This window comes from Balaenoptera borealis, assembly GCF_965194805.1.
Source record: "Balaenoptera borealis genome assembly, chromosome: X".
Lineage (NCBI taxonomy): Eukaryota > Metazoa > Chordata > Mammalia > Artiodactyla > Balaenopteridae > Balaenoptera > Balaenoptera borealis.
In genome coordinates, this window is record NC_138881.1 from 45,707,141 (window position 1) to 45,727,427 (window position 20,287).

The 20,287-nt window shown below is 48.4% G+C and overlaps 2 long non-coding RNA genes across 5 annotated transcripts; one reads left to right on the forward strand and one right to left on the reverse strand.

The window, feature by feature from the left end:
* The first annotated feature begins 30 nt into the window (after nucleotides 1-30).
* On the forward strand, nucleotides 31-1,909 carry LOC309620320. The gene is made up of 2 exons (XR_014239508.1): nucleotides 31-308; nucleotides 1,637-1,909. It is a non-coding gene; the product is annotated as an uncharacterized lncRNA (long non-coding RNA).
* A 2,440-nt stretch (nucleotides 1,910-4,349) lies between these two features.
* LOC309620321 lies at nucleotides 4,350-18,492 on the reverse strand. 4 transcript variants are annotated; one of them, XR_014239511.1, is made up of 5 exons: nucleotides 17,675-18,492; nucleotides 16,995-17,377; nucleotides 12,147-12,412; nucleotides 9,208-9,407; nucleotides 4,350-7,428 (listed from the first exon to the last, which is right to left on the reverse strand). It is a non-coding gene; the product is annotated as an uncharacterized lncRNA (long non-coding RNA). The 4 variants fall into 4 exon arrangements; XR_014239512.1 differs by having other exon boundaries at nucleotides 9,208-9,412; XR_014239509.1 differs by lacking the exon at nucleotides 9,208-9,407 and having other exon boundaries at nucleotides 17,167-17,377.
* Nucleotides 18,493-20,287: the final 1,795 nt, after the last annotated feature.

The window sequence follows — 20,287 nt, forward strand, 5'->3', positions numbered from 1 at the left end:
TCCCCGCCCACCCCCCCCCCACCCCCACCCCCCGCCCCTTATAGAAGTAGGGTCCCCTTAGGCCTTCCCTGGGTTTTAGTGGGCCGGGAGGGAGCCGGGAGTGGCCTGAAGGAGAGTAGGTTCCTCCCCGGGGACGGCGGCAGTAGGGCTGGGGGATTCGGAGAAGAGGAGGCAGTGCCCGCCCCTCCCGGCCGCGCACCGGAGCGCCTCTCCCAGGAGCTTGGAGAGTAGAAGGGACGATCGCTTCTGGAGTCGCAGGAAGAGTTTCCGGCCGCTGGAGATGACCTCGCAGACGACGCATGGTCGTGGTGGGCTATTGGGGTTGGAAGGGGGGTGGGGGCGGGCTTCTCCCTGACTGCCTGGTAATTTGTGTTGTTGCGTGCCTACGTGAGAAGCAGCTCCTGTTACTTGATCTTTTTCTTACCTAGTTCTTACCAGTCACACCCCGTGTGATACATCACACTGGGAAAGACAAAACACAAACTAATAAAGAGACTGACTTTATTCTACCAATTGCAATTGGGAGAGCACCCCAGATCTGAAGATCAGACTGTCAGCAGGGTGGTTTTGCACTGTACTTCATTTCATAGAGAGTAGTAGACAAGTTACAGTGGGGACGTTTGCAGGTGGGAAAACCGTTCAGGGGAAGTCTCAGTCAACTGAACAGGAAATGATTATCTTTGTGACTAGCTACTTTCAGGAGGACTGACTTTTAATCTCAGTTACTAGTCATGAGACAAAAAACAAGGAGCTGGAGGGTCTGTATCTGCCCTTTAAGGAAAAGGAGGAAGGTCTGTATTTGGCCTTGTAGCAGGTAAACCCAGGAGTCACCTGAGACTTATGAGAAGCCTTATCTTGAGTCATAAGGGGAAGGGTGGTCCTTTGCAGTAAGCCATTTCGGGAACACAAAAGTCTGCAGAGATTTCTTTACTGTGGCTTTTTTCAGGGCTCAGGTGAAGTTGAACCTTGTCAACGCGGTAAACATGAGCCAGGCATCTTTCATGCCTGTCCAAGTAGATAAGTCTATAAGCAGAGAGCTTCCCTTTTTGCCCTGGAAGTAATCGACGCTCGAACAGCACTGTATAGTTATCGAAAGGTTATATGTTTGTGATCTACATGAAGGAAGCAAAAAGGGGTTATTATCCCAGAATAGGACCATCATCCTCATCTTACAGTTGAGGAAACTGAGCCACGGAGAGGTTACGTAACCTGCCCAAAGTCACAGAAGGAGTAAGTGGTGGGGCCTCGATTCAAATCTAGGTATCTGTGGCTTCATCACCTCCCTGCTAGGCAGCCACACACCGATGGTTTCCAGTTCCACCTATCAGGCTCAATCCTCTCTCCTAAACTACAGACTTCCCTAGTCAACTGACAGGTCCACAGGGAGACTGCACTCAACAAGTGCTAGGCAACTTCTGGGACACTGGAGATGACTTCACAGCGAAGAGAAGTGTTAGACAAACTTGGTCCCAAAGGCCCTGTGCCCACTCCCTGGAGGGAGTGAGGGGCTAGAGGAGGAAGAATTGGAGGGTCTGAAGGGGGGGCTCTTTCTCTGAGAGACAGGCTGATGGACTGCCATTCTGCATGCATGTGACAAACACTTGTTACTTTGAATGTATTTATTTTTCTTTTACAGTTGGCAATGCATGGTACATGGTGAAAATACACAAAGCAGATAGGTAAAACCAAGCAGATATATGGAGGGAAGATACCTTCCCATTGTACCTAGGGTGTACCTGACAGTAAAACAGCGTGCTGCTGTGTAAAAGGAGGACATTCTCATAGACTAAATAAATGAAACGCCAGCCCCTGTAGGCCAGCTGTTGTACCGTACTACTGTACTTTTCAAGGCACTGTGCTGTAAGATTAAAAAACGTTTTCTTTAATAAATAAATAAATGAAACAGAAATTAGTCTTTTTCTTAATTATTAGTCTCATTCCCCTATCAATCACTGTTGAGGCATCTTGGGCACAGAGTGGTTAGGTCAGCTCCCCCAAGTCATTCAGGTAATACGTGTTTGAGCCCCAAAGGCAAGGAATACTCAACAAGTCCAAACTGAACCCATCCACAACCCCTCCCCACATAGCTGCACCTCCTCTACTGTTGCCTAACTCAGGGCAAGGCAGCCTTCTCCCCAGCTGCTTAGGCCAGAGATCCTTAAAGCCATCCTTGCCTGCTGCCTCTCTCTCACCACCCTCTCAATCATCAAGCCCCACCTTTCTGCCTCCTAAGTCTTTCTAAGTAAGATCCTGACACTGCTCTCCATCGGCACAGTGAGTTCCCTAGTCCACGTCACCCTCATCTCTCTCCTTGACCACCACCAGCAATCCTGATGCTTTCCAACGCTTTGTCTATCCTACTGCCTGAGGAAGCTTTCTTAAGTCCTAACCTGGGCATGACACCCCTGCTCAAAACTCTGCAGGGGCTGCCCGCTGCTCTTAGGATAATGTCCAGCCTCCTGGACTAAGCACAGCAGGCCTTGCCTGCCCCCAAACGCCTGATCTTCACCAGACCCCCTCCTTCTGCTCCAAGCCCCACTTGATATTCCAGCGCACCGAGACCTCTTTCTGTTCATCAGATGGCCGGTGTGCTCACACTCGTCCTCCCTCGCCACCCCTGCCCGCCCCCCCACCCCCGGCCCCCACCACCCACAGATTTCACCACCTCACACGTGCAGTTCCCTCCACCTTACATGCCCTCCCTCCCTCCTCATCTATCTGATTCCTTCTTAGGTTCAGCTGTCAGGCTGGGTAGAGCAATTTCCATTTTTCCTGGGGAGTACCTGGATGAAAAGCCACAGTTACCAGATTTGATATTTTTACCGAATGGAAGGTGATGGAGATTTCATTATGAATTCCCCACATGGACACACGTTTTACTGTGGTTCACAACGAGCTGATTTGAAATGCAATCTGATGGCTGAGTTTTTCTGGGAAAGGCTTCCTTGCTAAGAACAGGATACAGACAGAAAAGCTCTCGCCTTATGTTATACGGGCCCACTGTTGCCTTTGAATATGACCTTTGGAATTTGGCCACAGTTTTGGAAGCATAGAGGGATCCAGGGTGACCACCTGCTTCACAGTGAGGAGGGATAAGCTGAACAATGGGGAAAAAAATCTGTCACTTTATGGTATCTGTGACCCAGTAAATTGAACAGGCTTTGAACTGCCCTACCCATGGACTTAGTTTTGATGAGATTTTCACTATAGTTTATAGTCCGAGTTTCTGTTAGGACAGGAGAAAGTATATATATATATATATATTTTTTTTTTTTTTTTTAATTTATTTATTTATTTTTGACTGTGTTGGGTCTTCGTTTCTGTGCGAGGGCTTTCTCTAGTTGCGGCAAGCGGGGGCCACTCTTCATCGCGGTGCGCGGGCCTCTCACTCTCGCGGCCTCTCTTGTTGTGGAGCACGGGCTCCAGACGCGCAGGCTCAGTAGTTGTGGTGCACGGGCTTAGTTGCTCCGTGGCATGTGGGATCTTCCCGGACCAGGGCTCGAACCCGTGTCCCCTGCATTAGCAGGCAGATTCTCAACCACTGCACCACCAGGGAAGCCCCAGGAGAAAGTATATTAACGGGTCCTCCCTATGCAAGGTTTGATTTACTAGTCCCCTGTGGTCATCAGGGAGGCAAGGATCAGCTGCGCGCTCAGTATGGGGACCCTCTTAGGGAATCTGACAGCACCTTCCTGCAACTCCTTAGGTGTCCCCACTGCTGGTTCTGCCTGCTACAGACCCACCTGTGAGGACTGACTTCATTCAGTACAACTCCTCTGAGCAGAGCACACCTAAGTATGAAATGAAGTGTGTGCCTTTGATATGTAAAGACAATTAAAGAGATGGAAATGGCACCAGTTCCACCACCACTACCCCCACCCCCACCCCAGCCAGAGGGTGGAGTAGATGCCCAGAGGTCCCCGGCATGCTTACCTCCACACTGATGTGTCCCTAACACAGGGCGCAGTGTAAAATGGTTCACCCGGAGCCTAGTTACTGAGCTAATAATGGGAGCCGGGCATATGCGGTTTTATTTCCCATAGATCCAGAGAAGTATCAACCCCCGCCTTCCACAGACAAGGAAACAAGCTCAAAGAGGTTAGGTCACTGATGCAGTAAAGGCTGGATCTGGGAGTCAAGCCCTAGTTCTGCCCGACTGCAAAGCCCGTCTTCTTTGCGGTCACGACAACCCACCTGGCTTGTGATTCAGGTGCCGAGATGCAGATGTTGTTCCGTGACAGGAAAGTCATGACTGTCCCAATACCATGTCCACCTGTGAAATGCAGGCACCCAGTAGGGCAAAGCCACCCTGAAAGGTTCTAAGACCCTCTCTGTGTTTGCCTTCGCAGGAGCTGCCTTGCAGCCAAGAAACTGGAGTCCGCCGGCGCAAAAGGACTGCCTCAGAGCCAACGGCCGGGCAGGACTTCAGCCTCCCCTGTGGGGAGGCACTCTGCCATATCAGAGAGGCTTTGCAATCAACCCTCCCCCAGTTATGTCTCCACCAGTCTCACTCTATTTGTCAGATGTAAGGAACTGAGAGGCAAGCAGAGGCAGAGGAAGTGTTTTTAGTGGCTGCATGACAGCTCTGGAGCTGACCCAGCTGCCATGGTGGTCTGGAGCCAACAGACTGAGAATGGAAATCTGGCTCCACCCGTGTTCATGTCTCTGCTCTTCAGCTTGTGTCTGTCAACTTTGGGTGATCCAAGTGCCACCTGAAGAACCTCCCCACCCCGAGAAGTGTGTCCTGACCAAACACCCACACACCACACACCCCCGCACACTATGGCAGGGGTCAGAGGCTCTCTTCTGTGTTCCTAGGGTTCTGTGATTTAAATCCTGCCATGGCTTTTCTCACACAACAGGGGGCAGTCATCTGCTTGCAGGTTGCAGCCCCCATCATCCCTGCATCCCCAAACTGACCCCAGTAGCGGAGACCTAGTGTCTGGTCGGTGCTTCGAACTTGTTTCCTCAATGAATGAAGGACCTCGACTCAATGTACTTGGTCAATAAAGGGTAGCTCTTCTTGGACCAGTTATTTCTGTGTTAAAACTGACACAGGAGAATGGAGTAAACAGGGCATATCTCGAGTCAGATTCTCTTCCCTTTGGTGGGGGGAGGAGCATTGCATCTTTCATACGATCCCTAATTCCGGAAACTCCTAATCAAAGAGGCTGCAACGTTCATTACACACGTGTGGGTCACTCTGTTGCCCCATCAGCCACAGTTCTGGCCTCACAGCGGAACCTGGGTCAAGATCCTTAGAGCACCGAATGTTCACTGAATGTCTCCCAAGTACCAAGTGGCTGGTGCCCAGTGTAGGCCCCGCAACTACGCGTCCAATCGATGGACTGTTGAATGAACGCAGGCTGCTAGTGGAGTCTGTGACGCTGTGCCCAGAGCACAGGTGTCCATGGAGTCAGGGACATGAGCACAGTTAGGAAGGGCATGTCAAGTCCAGGTGAGGCCATCAGCCTCACTCGGAGCTGCCCCTCACGCGGTCCTCCTAGTTCCTTGCTTGCTCCACCTCGACTCTCTCTGCTCTTCCCCCACGTCCTGCCTCTCACTCCTTCTAAGGCCTGGCACAGGCTTGTCATTCAGTATCTGTGATCCCTCCTTGTCCTTGTCAGTCAGCTGACTGAGCAGATACCCAGCTGACCAATTTATGTATCCCCAGCCATCCAGCACAGTGCCTTGACCACAGTTGGAGCTTGGTGAACGATTCAATGAAAAGTCACTGTCACACACACACACCACACACACACACCACACACACACACGCACACACACAGTTACCATCAGACTTATCCAGGTCAGTGCACAGTGCCTGGGCAGCCACCCTGACCTGGATTAGGACATAAGGAGCACTGGTAGTTTTGCTAGAGGGCAACTTTGAGCTTCCCTCAGGTGCCACAGCACCACTCTCAGCAGGGCTAAGAAGCTGTCTGTGTCTGTTAGGGGTAAAGACTGAGACTTCCTGCCTTCAGACACTCAGCGCCCCCTGGTTAGGGTTGATGGCGGTTCCTCAGGACGCTCATCACTAAAGTGCCGTGACGCCCTCCCAGAGCTCAGACCAGGAAGCCTTCTCCCAACAATAATGGAGTACCCTACCCTGTTACAGAAATGGGAATTATAGCTGTTTACCCCTCTTAATGTGGTTTCTCCCCTTTGCATTCACGTCCACATTTCTTCCCTGAGTCACCCAATCCAACTCTGCTAATTCCCAACGGGTTACTGCACCAAGCTGCACCTGCATCTCACTTGCTGTGCACAGCTCTATCTGGGAGGGTCGGATCTACCTACCGAGCTATGTATTTTCTGTCTCCCTTCCCTTCTGAATCTGGAGGCTCCCAGGCATCAAGAAAAGTGCTCCAGTTGGCCCACAAAAGGGGCGGTGCTGCAGGGGAGGCTGCGACTCTCATCCACAGCCTGGGTCAAAGCAGGACTGCGTTATAAGCGCCACACGCTGCCCCACTGCGCCACGGAAGCCAAAAGAGCAAAGGTCTAAGAAGTCCTAGTACAGACACTTATGTGGATAGAACACCAGCCTCTTCCTAGGGACCTGTGAGCTGTTGTTTGGTTTGGGCTTATATCGTCCATGGCCTTTTTCACAACGCTTGCAGACTTAGCTAACCTTCCATCAGGACCTCTCTGCTCCCCCCACCCCCCACCCCCACCCCCACCACTGTACCAAAGATCATACTCCTCACTTAAGTGTGCTGACTGGGTTTTCACTTTGCAAGGATACCAAAACAATTTTTTTTAATCCTGAAACGTCAAGATACCTAAGAGAACAGGTCTTCAGAAAAACTATTTTAAAATTATAATAGAAAAACTGGCTATGTAACAATGAAGATACAGCACATTAAAAGGTTATTTGGGCATTATCTAGAATTTCACACTCAAGAGAAAAACACTTAATACGTGGTCTACCGCCTTCCAGTTCTTTTTCTCTGCAGTTTTAAAAATTAGGACATGGGGGGAGGTAATGTCTTCATACTTTTCTATCTGTTGTTCTGTTTATCGTTATAGTATGGTTATGCTACTTCCCGTAATGATGAGGATGAGGATGCTGATACTGACGTCGGTAGGAGCAAACACATGTATAGAGCTTGATATGGACCAGGAACTGTGCTCTGTGACGTGTGCATATTGACACGACACCCCGTGGTCTTTCATGCACTTTGGAGACATCATGTCCAATCCATACACAGATCCCTGGTAATCTGATTCATGCCGATGGACATGCTCACTTGCCTTTTGATCCAGAGGACGCTGGGCACTGCAGTGTATTCCAGATTCGGGGGTCAGATACCACACCTCTCTGTTTCTTTCAGGCCTGGGTAGCAATCTGACTCAGCTCTTGCCGGCCAGGTGACTTTGGGCAAGGTCCTTCACCCGTTAACCTCTACGTGTCTCAAGCTTCCTCATCTGCAAAAAGGGACGATAACGTTAAAAATGCTTACCTCATAATGTTGCTGTGAGTACTCAGAGACCTTATTATACTTATACACTTAGAGAGCTAAACACGGTCCAGAAGGGTGAGCTTTTCTTCTTGTGTCTCTTCACTTCGGTTTCTGCTTGTAGCCATATCCCTCTCTCCCTGCCCCCATGCTTTCTCCTCCCCCACTGCCGCTGCACTCTCTCTCCCCTTTGCCCCCTCCCTCAGACTCTCTATCCAAAAACACTGTTCACCATCTCCTCAGGATGTAACTCAGAAAATATTCATACCATCACCCTTTGGTTAAAAAAACGTGAATATTAGTGGAAGAAATAAGAAACACCATAAAACCGGCAATGTGAAAACTTCACAAGAAATAAAGTCCTACTGATGAAAGTTTGAGTATTAATACTTTTGTATCCTCATCAGATTCAGATATTCAGAATTTGATACAGGAGAATTAGACTTGATAAAAATAATGGCCCCCCAGAAGGGCTATATGATGAGGTTCTTGGGCCTTTAAATTTCCCTCTGGAATGCTTTTGAAAATGTATATACTCATGTTCTACAATCGTCCAGCGATCACTTACTTTCCCTTCATTACACAAATCATACGAAGAGGTCATTAGACTTCTAATTTCCTAGAGAATAGGCACTAAACTTTTCCATACGAGCGCCTGATGAAACCCCAGCATTGCATTTAGGCTTCACAATATCCCCATAAGGAGAGTTAAATACTCATTATGCTAAAAAATATATATATACCCACACCCATGCCCCATACATTCAGTTCTTGAGTCCCTGAGGGGCTGAAGTGATAGTGCAAAGCCCATGTGGTGAGTCAAAGGTGGTCTTGACATTGTCTCTCTGGAACACTCTCCAGGGAAATGTGGGAACGGTAACAATATTAACAACAGTAATGGCAACAGCTAGAATTCACCAGGAACTTGTCACATGCCGAGCACTGTCCTGACAACTTCCCATGTCTTAACACGGTCAGTGCTCTAAACTGCCCCAAGAAGGAGTTACATTTACTCCTAACTAGTGTTTCCACGTTACTAACGGAAGAATTGAGGCACAGAGACGCTAAGTAGCCTGCTCAGGGTCACCCAGCATAAGGGCTGGAGCCACAGGTCTGTGGAGGCATTGTGGAAAACTCAGCGTGTTCTGTATTTACTCAGTCAAGGGCAAGATCCAATATGGCTACTGCAAAATATGTAGAAAAGCAGCTAACACATAACACAAATTGACCTTACAGCATGGAGCTGCACACTAAATAGAAATCTGGTTTCTTCAGAAATCTTTTAGATGGAGGCTTGACAGGATTGGAATCAGGATGTTTTGTGGAAACAATGATCTGAGGGCCTCCTTAGAACAGCAGACAGCATGTCAGCCTCCTAGCCTGAAGGTCTTGGGTTTGTGCATCAGAGAAGGCAGCAAACCTCTGTCACCTCCACACGCTCCCGATGGAGAGAGACACCTGGCAGTAGGGAAAATAAGACCGTTCCTCTGCTCTGGTAGTGCCCAGACAAGTTGTCCATGTCAATCAGAGCTGAGGAATTATGAAAAAACAAACAAACAAAAAGTGCAGATTCCATGATCCGCACTCAGTGAATCTCATTTAGTGTGGCTACAACGGTGCCCTAGAATCTTTGATTTTTCACTCTGCCTGGGAAACTCTCAGGAACTTTATTAAACTCCTTTGGTAGCAAGACTGTCTCCAATGTACTGACTCTTCCCAGGACAAACACACAGTTGGGAAGACCAACCCGAGAGCACAGGAGACAGAAGGCAAAGGACACAGCGTGAGAGTCAAACCAAGGGCAGGGCAGTGGATCTTCTGAGAAGACATCCCCACCCCACTGGCCTGTCTCTCTGAGGCTTCAGTTTATCTCAGATCCATTCTCTTCATGGCCAGTGGGTGGAGGTGGTGAGAGGAGATGACCTTTGAGATCCCACATGGCCTGGGCTTTTCTCGGGGGCCATGGGACACAGACAATATGAGGTTATATGACCTATTCTCCCCACCTCCAGTCAGCCTCTGCTTCTCTCTTGCACCCTCACCCCCTCCATGCCACACAAGCCCAGAGCAACCAGAATTTAGGAAAAATGTCTTCCCTTCACCCATCAGACACCTGCCCCTGACCTGAGGAGATCTTCTCCCCTCTTCTCCTCTCAGCTCTCCTCCTCTGACCTCATCTGCCATGCCAAAGCAGACAGCCTTCCCTCGTAGCTTAAAGTCCTCGCCTGGCCCGTGACTCTGGTGACCTAGCCTGGAGAGGGCTTGTCCTCTCTGAGAAGGACCCCAGACCCGGGAGCCAAGAGCCATGACGACCACAGAACCATCCCAAACGTTGATGCCTACGGCAGTGATTGACCTTGGAAACGAAGCCTTACCTCACACCCCATCTGTCCCTGAACCGTTATCTTGTCACAGAAAGCAAGACAGACGAGGAAGGTGCCTGGAATCCTTCCTGGGGAGTCCTGTGTCCTACTCCATGCTGCCATGCTATTTCCCCAGACCAGACCCTGACATGGACCATAACATTCCTATCCTTTGGATGTGAATAAGAGGTCTGGGGATACCTTCATAAAATCCTATTCTTGTGGTTGATAACCAGTATGTTATGTGGTTTACTACCACAGTGATGCATCTGGTAAGTAAGTGGAAGCTGACACGAAGTTTCAGAGGGTAGGTTTGGGTGTTGAAACGATTGGGAGGAGCTACCGGCATCTGTGGGCTGAGGGTTACAGGGAGGCAAACACTTTCTAGCAGAGAGTTAAATAAAGTGGATTTTCCATAATTGTAATTTCCCTGTGAATTAAGGGAAGCTTGAATGTTGCTTTCTCTGGAAACTTACAAAGAATCCTTGAGTGTTTTAGAGAACACATACTGAAGGCCATTCTGTTACTGGCTTTGAGCTTGACGCAACACACCAGTATCGCTTGATAGCTGAGGTTGCCCACGCCTAGAGGAATGAGGGGAATCCAACTGTGCTGACTAGACGGATCTTCAGGATATGCTGTCAATGGACGGGAAAAATTACGTGGGAAATGTTCATAGTGTGATCTGCCATGAGTCGCTGAACAAAGCCAGATAAGCCCATTGTCTTTGAGGCACTGAGGTTTTGTTTCCATGTCTGTCTCCCTCACCAGACTTTTAACTCCTTCTCAGAAGGCTGGAAACACACCCCGTTCATCCTGGTGTCCTCGGGGCAGAGGACCTGACACACGGTAGAAAGTCAGTCCACACCTGTGGAGCTGACGTAACGGGTGAAGGACTGGACCCAGTGTCTTAATGACGAGCGAGAAGGATGTCAGTCTGCAGAGGGAGGGAGGGGAATGCCACAGGTCTTAGGACCCAGGCAGCACAGTGACACCAGCCTACACTGCAGTACTGACGTCAGTTACATCCCTTAGGGTTCCAGGACTCAGCCATTTAAATACAGATGTCATTAACCATGAAGGTCTAACTTAGAAAGCCAGGAACCTTACGGCTTAGTTTTTTGTATGAACCTTTTGTAGCTGAGGCACCTGAGGCACCAATTCAGGCACAGCATACTCTGGTCACTACTCGTCCAGGCTGAGGCCGTGTAGGGATATTCAGGGCTCACACACAAGGAGGGTAATTCCGAGGCATACACGTATCCCTAGAAACAAAGGGTTCACGACTGCTAGGTTGCCCCGAGCAGGACATACATCAGGCAGGCAGGACAGCTCCCTGGGGCCCCAGTGTGGCCTCCCACCCAGGAACCTGCCCCCCTAGGACTCCCTGTCCAGTTTGAATAATCCATCGGAGGGAGGTCTTAGTTTCAGAGGCACTGCCTGGAGGCAGCCCGTTCCAAACAGTTCTGTCTGTCCAGGACCCCAGCGCATCCTCTTTCCAAGGGTGAGTGACACCTGGAGGTGCTCTGCATGCAACGTCCAGGGGCTGGGGCCACTCCCGCGGTCCCACAGTCAGAGCTCCCTCAGGTGTGACTGGAGCCTCAGCAGACAGTTTGCATTCAAAGTGCTCACTGGATTGGGATTGACATATATACACTAATATGTATAAAATAGATAACTAATAAGAACCTGCTGTATAAAAAAATAAATAAAATAAAATTCAAAAAAAAAAAAGTGCTCACAGCAGCTCTGAAGGCTGCACGGGGAGTATTCCTTTAGGAAACATAGAAAATTCCCAGGAACAGTTTGGACAGACAAGATCATTAATGTCCTCGCTCCCTCGCTACGCTTCCCCGCCAGGTGCCAGGGGTGGTGTGTTCTCCATTGTTATACAATCACTGTGTACAATCCTGAAATCAAAACTTTACATTTCTTTAATTATCTCCTAATGTCCCCCAAGCCTTTTGTATGGAAGGGCTGTAGGCAAGAAAGGCAAAAGTACTTTCATGGCAAAACATGTTTTATAATCTAACTGTAAAGACATTATGTTTCGCAACTGGCCAGGACAAAATCCTGAATGTTAAAAAATTTTCAAAATGGGTTGACACAACCTCCTGTCCTTTTGTCTCTCTCACTGATCCCGTGAGGAGGCTGGAAAAGCTCATGCTCTTGCACTGAAGAGTCATATGCCTAACGTCTCGTCTCAGTTGTCTCAAACATCCGGATGCAACAGCCACAATGTACAAAGCCATTTTTAAAATTCCCCCTTTTCCCTCTCTCAGGGACGCTTTACTCAAACCCCTAGCAGTAAACTGACACTCACCAGGGTACCGCACGGCGGCGGGGGAGCTCGGGCGCGAGTGCCGGAAGGGGCTGGGGCTGCAGCAGCAGCAGCAGCCGCCAAGTTGAAGAAAAGCCTGCAGAGCTTTTTCCCCTTCTTGCCTCTAGTTTATCTGAAGCTTTCTCCAGCCCAGAACCTGATTTTATTTGCTTTCTTCCGCTTGTAGGAGAGAGCAAGTCAAACTTTCAACATTTTTTGGCCGACCCAGAGTCCACCTTTTGTAAGGTTCGCATCCTTTTGCCCCAGGCCTGGAGGAAATAACAAACACCAAAGTCAGGAGCTGCCTGCACTCTCCCCGCCCCACCCCACCCCCAACATCGGGCAGCACAGCAGAAGCAGCCGAGGATGCAGTGCGCTAACTCTCCTGGATCTGGATCTTTTGTTTTCAAATTCTGTAAGTAACACCTATCCCAACAGTCAGTGGCTCAGCTGCTGTTTCATAGCACGGGTACATCCACAGTCACCAAGCACAAAAGGATCGTCATCCCTACTGCTTCATCCTCCCTTTACTCAAACAAGGCTTTCACCGTATTTCAGCGAGTCACAGTCTCGCTAGTGAATCCACAGCTGCCACCACTGTTTCAGATGCCCCAAGACCACCCTTGCTTTTGATGAGTTCCTAGGAGGACTCCAAGGACCTAGCACATAGTCATCCTCATGGCTAAGATTTACTGCAGCAAAAGGATACAAAGCCAAATCATCCAGGGGGAGAGGTGCACTGGGCAACATCCGGAGGAAACCAGCGCAAGCTTCCAAGAGTCCTTTCCTAGTAGAATCACGCAATTTGTCCCTCCGGCAACGGATCATGACAACGCGTGTGAAATGCTGTCCACCAGGGAAGCTCCTGAGAAACCCGGGGCCTAGCACATATCAAGATTTCAGGTTCCCAGGAGGAAAGCAGGTGTTTAGCATAAAACATACTGTTTGGACAGATGGAGGAGTAACCTACACTTCTGAAGGAGGCAACGGTGGGAAACCTCTTGAAATCCAAGTTCTCAGATGCGACGTGAGGGCCCACAAGCCAGCCCTTCTAAGGATTGTAGTCCCAGGCCTGCTATGTTAACTCTATTCTTCACAGTACTCAACAGCAAAGCTTCAAAATACATGACCAAGTCAGAACTGCAAGAACTGAAACAAACAAATCTACAAGAACAGCTGGAGACTTCAACAATCTCAGTAATACACAGAACGGAGAGAAAGCAAATTAGAATGCATGGGTGAACCGAATGTTCTCACAAGTATAGAACCCTCCACATAACAACAGCCGAATATACCACATTCTTTTCAAGTGCATATGGAAGTTTCACCAAGGTAGACTATATCCTGGGTCATAAAACAAATATGACCAATTGCAAGATAATTGCAATCATACAAAGAATGTTATCTGACCAAAAGAGAGAAACCCCCAATAAGTAAGCCAAAGTTAGGAGGAAAATCTCCGAACACAAGGAAATTAAATCACATACTTCTAAGTAATCCATGGGCCAAAGAGCAAGGATCAAGGAAAGTTACAAATTAATTTAAACAAAATGAAAATGAAAAAACAACCTACCAAAATCTGCAGGATGCAGGTACAGCAGTGCTTAGCCGTAAATGTACAGCATCAAATGCTTGTATTAGAAAGAAAAAAGAACCCAAATCAATAATGAAAGCTTCCACCTTAAGAAACTAGAAAAAGAAAATCCAAATAAATTCAAAGCAAGCAAATAAGGGAAATAGAGATTGGAACAGTTATCAGAAAAAGAATAGAGTTAATCAACGAAACCCAAAGCTGGTTCTTTCAAAAGGTCAATACAAATGAATAAACTTCCACCCAGACAGACAAAAAAAAAAAAAAAAAAAAGCAAGATAACTGAAGACACAACTTACCAACATCAGGAATGAAATAGGTTACAGATCCCACAGAAATTAAAAGGAGTCTATGAATAATTCTACATAACTACTTTTGGCAATTTAGGCGAAATGGAACACACTATCAAAGCTCAGCCAAAAAGAAACAGATCACCTATTTTTAAAATCGAGTCTGTAGTTGAAAAACTTACAGAAAAGGCATCTCCAGGGCCAGATGGTATCCCTGGAAAATCCTACCAAACATTTAAGAAGCAATAACAGCAATTCTACGCAATCTCTTCAAGGAAACAGAAGAGAGGGAACACTTGTTGAATTATTTTTTCAGATTAGCATTACCCTGATACCAAAGTCAAACAAAGACAGTAGTAGCAAATCAAATTCAATACATAAAAAGAATAATACACCATGACCAAGTGACGTTTATCCCCGAACTGCAAAGCTGGTGCAGCATTAAAAAAATCAATCAATCAAGCCACCATAGTAGCATACCAAAGATAAAGAACCACATGATCGTTACCTGTTGACGCAGAAAAAGTATCTGACAAAATTCAACAGTCGTTCATGATGAAAAACATTCAGCTAACCAGGAGGAGAAGGGAGCTTTCTTAACCTGATACGGAGCATCTACAAAAATACCTGCCCCTCCATCCTACTTGATGGAGAAAGACTAAACGCTTTCTCCCTAAGATCAGGAACCAGGCCAGGAGGATAGCCAGTCTTACTCCTGCTATAAGTCAACATTGTACTGGAAGTCCTAGCCACTCCAGTAAGAAAAGAAAAAGGAATAAATGGTTTAGAGATTGGGAAGGAGGAACTCAAACTGCTCCCATCCACCGATGACATGATTATCTACCTAGAAAATCCCATGAAATCTATTAACAAAAACTCCTATAACTAAGAAGGGAGTTTAACAATGTCGCAGGATACAAGCTCAACACAAAAAAAGTCAGGCATATTTGCCTGTACTAGCAATGAACAATTAGGAAATTAAAAAAAAAAAAAAAAGACTTGTGCATACCATTTATAATAGCTTCCCCCAAAACCTAGCGAAACATAAGCAGGATCTGTATGCTCAAAACTACAAAATGCTGAGGAAAGAAATATAAGAAGACCTAACAAAATGGAGACACATACTGCGTTCATGTGTTGAGAAATTCAATATAATTAGGATGTCAATAGTCCCCAAATAGATCCATCAATTTCATACAATTCCAATCACAAATCCAGGCAAGGATTTTTTTGTACATATAGACTAACTGATGGTAAAATTTCTGGGGTAAGGCAAAGGAACTAGAATAGCCAAATAATTTTGAAAAACAAAGTTGGAGGACTAACACCAACGTTACAATTTACAATGCAGCTTCAACCAAGATATGTAAGCAACTAAGTGGCCATGGAGGGGATGAATGGACATAGAAAATGTGGTGACACATACAACGGAATATTATTCAGCCACAGAAACGAAGAAAATCCTGCCTTTCGCAACAACATGAATGGACCTGGAAGGCTTTATGCTAAGTGAAGTAAGTGAAAGAGAGAAAGACATCTTGTATGTTCTACTTATATGTAGAATCTAAAAAAGTCAAACTCACAGAAACAGAGTTTAGAATGGTGGTTGCCAGGGGCTGGGGGAAACGTTGGTCAAACGGTACAAACTTCCAGCTATAAGATGAATAAGTTATGGGGATCTAATGTACAGCATGCTGAGTATAATGAACAAAACTGTATCATATATTGAAAGCTGAGAGGGTAGATCTGAAATGTTATCACCACAATTTTTAAAAAGGTAATTCTGTGAGGGGATAGAGTGCTAACTAACCTTATTGTGGTAATCGTTTTGCCCTATCTACGTGTATCAAATCATCACACTGTGCACCTTACACTTACATGCTATATGTCAATAATACCTCAAAGAAGCTGGAAAAGATAAAAGAGTCCCCAGTTTTTCCAGTGGGAGAGCCCTCCAGCTATATTCTGTGTCCCCCTGACATCTCCCCACCATTCTTTAACTTTCCCTTATTACTGACATGACAAGTTGAGCCTGGCTCATTAATCCTATCTCTCCTCAGCCTGGGAACCCATCATTTAGTGGAGAATGGTATTCAGAAGCTAGGATCTAGCGGTAGGTGTACTTATTGTCATTGGGATGTTGCTGTTTTCAGGAAATTTGGAATATATGTGTGAACACAATCACACACACACACACACACACATTTCCATATTTCTATATCAGTCTATCCACATATGCACACATATCTATTGAAAACCAGGAGTTCTCACGGAGACCTTTAGTTCCAGTAGAACCCTTCAGAAGTTGTTCCAGTTTACCTCCTTTCCATATTGGAAATTCCCTCTTCCAAAAGTGACAGACGTGGCTCCCACCATCCTTATACATTCACTGAGTTGACAAATCCCAATGCATATAAGCCATCCCTCCTCCACAAAGAGGTCCTCCCCACGTGCTATGCTGAACCATCCCCTGCCCTTGACTTCCACACCTCACTCAAGCCTGAATCCCTGAGCCAGTTAGCCTCCTCCCCACAGAACCCCCAGGGACATCCTCCTTACCGCCTTGGGCTCTGACCTCCCAAATTGGGATGCCCCTACGCGCATATACTTGCCTTGCCCAGCAACACCTAATGGCTTCAGGACTGAACTGCTCAGGCACAAAAGAGAAGAGCAGGGAAGGGAAAGAAAGGGTAGGGACAGGGGAAAAGTGAATATATCTTAGTACAATCAGTTAATCAAGGTGAACTGGGCCAAATCCAAGCAATATGATGAAGCCAGTGGGTTTTTTTCTCACTGTCCTCCAGCTTCCCCTTCCTGTCTCTCTCCTTTGCCCCAGTTCCTTTCTCATTCTTAAGTCCTGCCCTCCATCAAGAGTAGCAATGTTATGAGGGGCATGATTCCCATATTATAACTGATCTCCGCTGGTTGGCTGACATTCAGTGTGGATGGTGTCCTCCCCGCAGCTCTTACACTCAAGCCCTCTGTCTCTCATGATGGACTAGAAGGTTTCACCCCTCTTCAGTAATTTCAGGTGTAAGCAGGAGAGAAGGTGCAGGGCACATCTTGGAGCCTCGGGTCCTTCATCTGTGAAATGGGGATGACCACAGATTGTGGGACAAACACAGAGAGCAGCACCGGACACCTTTCAATGAGTGCGGCGTGCCAAACCCAGTGCATCACAGGACTCCTTGATATCCAGGAGCACGCCAAGTAGACTGCCCCGCCAGGACCGTGGCACCTGCTGTTCCTTCTGCCTGGAATGCTCTTCCTTCAGGTAATCCCATGGCGTGCTCCCTCACTTCCTCCAGGTCTCTGCTCATTCGTCATCCTTCAGGGAGACTTTCCCTGATTACCTTGAATAAAATAATAACATCATCTCCACATACCCTTTCCCCTGATCCAGCCCTATCTTTCTTCATACATAGCACCTGCCACCCTTGATTTATTTATTGACCAACGCCATGAAATGAGAGACTTTGTCAGTTTTGTCCTGTCACAAACTCCTCGAATAGTACTCAGGTACATGGCAGGTGCTCAGAAAACATTTTCTGAACCATAGCTGGGAGCCAGGCCCTTTACACACACTGCTAACATGCACAGGTACCCTCCAAGGTGGGCACTGGCCCCATTTTATTAATTATGATACGTACTGAGACTCCAGGAGACAAGTGACACCCTCAGCAACGCACCATCAGCACGTCGGGTTCCAGGCTTCGGAATCATATCTGCCGGGTTTCCAACTCCCTCAGTTCCTGGACAGAGACCTCACAGCCAAAATGGTAAGAGATTTTACTACTGACACACAGACCCCAAACGGCTCAGATACTTTACACCTTTAGACAAACCCCTTCCTAAAGCAGCTCAGAGACATCACACCTTGGGACCCAGAATCACAACAGTTCAGAGGCCTCACACTCTGGGGTTCAGACTTCTACATTAGGGTCTAACACCCAGTGACTCTAACGCCCAAAAGCTCAGAAAATGCACACCCAGGTCTACAAGGACACAAAGCCCTACAGACTTTGTACCATGGCTCACCAAAATCCACTCAGATAAAATATCCCATTCACCAAAATCTCCCCAAAATGCTCAGAGACGTCAAATGTACTCAAACAGCACCTGGCATGTCAGACGTAGCGGTACACATCTCCAAACTGCACGACACATGTTACTTCCCAGGGAGAGACACCAAAAAAGTTTAGTGACCTCTCCTTGGGCTTAATTATATGAATCTGCGCGACTGACCCTGCGGTACCACACGCCCCAGACTGAGTGAAGGCTAAACAAGACTGTAAGAGCTCGCGGAAAGACACCACCATCGTCACCCTGCACAGCCAGCGACTGCGCCGAACCTCGCCACCGACCCGGGCAGCTAATCAGCCCCTTACGGATAGCCAGTCTTGGAGTAGTCAAACTCGGAGAAAAATGTAGACTCTGAAAATGCCCGCGCGCACACACGCACACGCACACGCACACCTTTCACCCTGAGCGCCAACTCGGCGACCACTGTGCCTGTCCCAGACAGACAGCCAATGGGAACTGGGCAGGTGAGGAGGGCGGGGCAGGAATAGCGGGATTTCCGGCGCCGCTTGACGCCCCGGAAGAGTTTATTCCGGCAATCTCGCGGCGACCAATCACCGCCCAGAACGCTTTCCCGATTTCGACCCCGCCCCCCACACGCATCCCGGAGCCAATCTCTGGCTCCGTTGCTGTCCCCACCTGGATGTGACCATGCAGAAACGAAGGGGTGAACCTGGAGTAGATAGAAAAGAAGGCTGCAGGCTGAGACCCGGTGTCCAATCGGCCTCGAATGTGCCGGGAAGATGGAGCGGTTACAATGGGGATGGACCCAGCGGCGCCCTGAGTGCCTCCGCTGGGACCCGTGGTTGATGCCCGACGCGGTGTAAGGGGACCCTCAGTGTTGTCACAGCGCTCAGTGGATTATTCCAGAACGGACGCCCCCTCCCGAATGGTTTCTTCCCGACTCGAAGGTCTTCCCTCTGCCCCTCAGTGGTACGTTCCACGACAGAACCGTTTCATCTCGCGCGCCCCTTGGTGGTGGGATCGGGGAACAGCGGATGTAGATGCCCGCGGGCCATTGCTGGCCGGTTCCCAGAGGGAGGGAGGGCACAGTTAGGATGAAACCCTCGCAATTCTCTGGAGTCTTGGATCTGGGAAAAAGTCTTCCTACGTGGAAAGTTACCTCCCTGCAGTGACACCACTATAACAGGGAGCATTACAAGAAGTTTTCTCTGTGCTGGGCCTTGTGATTGCTTGTGCCTCCCTGGGTAATACAGAATAGGCCTAGTGGGGCAAGCCAGCCACAGCCCCCCAACGGGCAGGAGGGATAAAGCTCCAGACTGGGATCAGAAGGCCTGGTGAGGGGCAGGCCTCTGTCCTTGACTGTAATCGGTGGAAAGGACAACCGTGCCGTCGGTTCCGTTAGGAAAGGGGACATCTCCCAGGGGTCCCAAAGACACTGACTACATGAGATAAAGACCATGGGCTCTGTCACCGTTCTGTTACCCCGTACATGTACCCTAGCGGAATCCTCGCCCTTTCTAGCTATGCCTGTCGGGACAGCCAGTTCTGGAGTAGTCCAACTCAGAAAAATGTACATTCTGAAAATGCCCACGCGCACACGAACACGCTCTCGCCCTGAACACCAACTCGGCTACAGCCTTGCGGGGGGAGGGGGAGGGAATAGCGGGATTTCCGGCTCCGCTTTGCGTACCGGAAGAGCTTATTCCGGCAATTTCGTGGCCACCAATCACCGCCCAGAACGTTTTCCGGCCCTGCAATCCCGGAGCCAATCCCTCGCCCCGTTGGCATCCCTACCTGAATGTGACCAGGTAGAAACGAAGGGGTGAACCGGACACCACCAGGAGGTGATACGGAGGGCGGTGGGGGGGGGGATGCTGTTTCTCACTTCAGTCCTATCCTCCCACTTTATTCTGTGGGTCTAAGGTGAATGTGAAACTTTAGCATGCATCGCAGTCACCTGGAGGGCTTGTTAAAACACTGATTGCTGCCCCCCATTCCCGAGTTTCTGATTCAGTGGGTCCTTGGCGGGGCCCGAGAATTTGCATTTCTAACCAGGCTCAGCGTCCGTCCTACACAACTAAGTGGTGGACTCTAGTATTCCTACCTCCCTCCACCGCGTTATTTGTGAACTGTTCCTTCCCTTCTCTCCCCACCTCCTTACCCCCCAACACATCCAGACGTACAGTCTCATCGCCAGACCCTGAAGATCTTGAAGGGAG